Genomic DNA, 2,853 nt, shown 5'->3' on the forward strand with positions numbered 1-2,853 from the left:
GAATTTTTGCATCTATGTTCATCAGGGATATTGGTCTGAAGTTTTCTTTCCTTGATGTTTTTGTCTGGTTTTGGTATCAGGGTGATTTTAGCCTCATAGGATGAGTTTGGAAGGGTTCCCTCCTTTTCTATTTCATGGAATACTTTGAGGAGTATTGATGTTAATTGTTCTTTAAATATCTTGTAGAACTTGGCTGAGAATCCGTCTGGTCTTGTGCTTTTCTTGAACGGTAAGCTTTTGATAGCATTTTCTATTTTTTTACTTGAAATCGATCTGTTTAAATCATGTACTCCTCATTCAGTTTGAGTAGGTCATATGTCTCCAGAAGTTTGTCAGTGTCTTCAATATCTTCTGTTTTATTGGACTATAAATTTTCAAAATAGTTTCTAAGTATCTTCTGTATTTCAGAAGTGTTTGTTTTTCAACATGTATTTTAGTTATTTGAGTTTTCTCTTTTTATCTTCATTAGCATGGCTAGGGGTTTATTTATTCTATTTATTTTTTTCAAAGAACCAACTTTTTGTTTCATCAATGTTTTCAATTATTTTGTTTCAATTTAATTTATTTCACCTCTGATTTTAATATTTTCTGTCTTCTACTGCTTTTGGTGTTGATCCACTCTTCTTTTTCTAGGGCTTTGAGGTGTAGTGTTAGGTCATTTATTTGTTGAATTTTTATTCTTTTAATGAATGAGCTCAATGCAATAAACTTTCCTCTTAGTACTGCCTTCATAGTGTCCCAGAAATTTGTATATTGTGTCAGTGTTCTCATTTACTCTAAGAATTTTAATTTTATCCTTGATTTCTTCTACTATCCATTCATCATCCAATAGTGTATTATTTTGTTTCCATTTTTTAGAGTAGTTTCTCTGTTTTATTTTTATTGTTGATTTCTAATTTCATTCCATTATGATATAATAGAATGCAGGTATAAACTCCTTTGGGGGTTTGTTTGTTTGTTTGTATTTACCAAGATTTTCTCTGTGCCATAAGATATGGTCTATTTGAGGTAAGGAGCTGTGTACTGCCGAGAAGTAAGCATATTCACTTGTTGGTGGATGAAATATTCTATAAATGTCTGTTAAGTATAAATTATTGATTTTATTATTTAGTTCTATAGTTTCTTTTTTTAGTTTTTGTTTGGAAGATCACCCAGTAGTGAACGGTGTGTTAAAGTCATCTAGTATTATTGCATTATGATCTATTTGATTCTTGAAATTGAGAAGGGTTTGTTTGATATATATATTGATGCTCCATTTGGGGAGGAGCATAAATATTTACAATTGTTATGTCTTGCTGATACATAATCCCCTTAAGTAGTATGAAATGTCCTTCTTTGTCCTGTCTGATTAAGTTTGGCTTGAAGTCCACTTTATCTGAAATGAGGAGGGGTACTCCTGCTTATTTATGTAATCCATACAAATGATATATTTTTTCCCATCCTTTCACTTTCAGTCTGTGGATGTCTCTGCCTATGAGTTGAATCTCTTGGAGACAGCACATTGTTGAATCTTGTTTTTTAATGCAATTTGCCAGTCTGTGTCTTTTGATTGATGTGTTTAGGACGTTAACATTCGAGGTTATTATTGAGATATGATTTGTATCCCTTGTCATTTTATTTCTTTTTTTTTAAATTGACTTAGTTTCTCTTTTGGTTGACTATTCCTTTAGTGTAATTCTTCCCTTTGTTCATTTTCACTTTTTTTTCACTTCATCCTCATGGATTATTTTGTTGAGACTGTTCTGTAGTGCAAGCTTTCTAGTTGTGAATTCATTTAATTTTTTTTATAATGGAAGGTTTTTATTTCATCTTCCTGAAACTTAATTTTCCTGGACATAAAATTCTCGGTTGGCATCATTTTCTTTCAGAGCTTGAAATATATTATTCCAAAATCTTCTAGTTTTGAGGGTCTGGATTGAGAAATCAGTTGAGATCTGATTGATTTCCCCCTGGTAATTTGTTTTGTTGTTGTTGTTGTTTTTCCTCTCTCGCCCTTTAAGAGTTTATCCTTATTCTATATTTTACACATTATCATTATAATATGTCTTGGTGTGTGTCTGCTGTGATTTCATGCATTTGGGGTCCTGTAAACCGCTTGTATTTGATTTTCCATTTTATTCTTCAAGTTTGGGGAATTTTCTGATATTATGTCATTGAAAAAAATCCTTTGGTTTGTATCTCCGCTCCTTCATTTATACTGGTAACTCTTAAGTTTGGTCTGTTTGTGCTGTTCCGTAATTCTTGGAAGTTCTGTTCAGCCTTACCATCTTCTCGGCATGGTTAACTTTATTTTAAAGATTATGTATTTTGACCAATTAAAAATAAATAAATAAAAAGCAAAAAAAAAAAAAAAAAGATTATGTATTTTGTCTTCATTGCCTGAGGTTCTGTCTTCCATGTGGTCTAGTCTGTTGGTGATGCTTTTGATTGAATGTATAATTTGGTTTATTGATTCCTTTATTTTAAAAATTTCTGATTTTTTAAAAAGAATCTTCTCTAATTCTTTATTGGAGTGATCTTTCACTTCCTGTATTTTTTCTGTGTTTACTCTTCATACCATCCTCTACTTCACAGATCAGCTTAACTATGTAAAATCTAAACTCCTTCTTGGACATTTCATTTACCGTGTTGTCAGTGGATTCTGTTACTGGAGCATCTTGGTTTGTTTGGGGCACCTTGTTCCCTTGTCTTTTCATGTTGTTTGTGTTTTCCCATCTAGCAGTGTGGATCTGAGGCAGTACAGATTCTACCCTATATACTTACATTGTCCCTGAACATTTCCAGTACTTTGCCTTTAAGGGTGAGACCGATATCAATAGCACCCAGTGTAAACAATAGCTTTAAACCTAATTG

This window comes from Callospermophilus lateralis, chromosome 6 (assembly GCF_048772815.1).
Source record: "Callospermophilus lateralis isolate mCalLat2 chromosome 6, mCalLat2.hap1, whole genome shotgun sequence".
In the NCBI taxonomy this organism is placed as follows: domain Eukaryota; kingdom Metazoa; phylum Chordata; class Mammalia; order Rodentia; family Sciuridae; genus Callospermophilus; species Callospermophilus lateralis.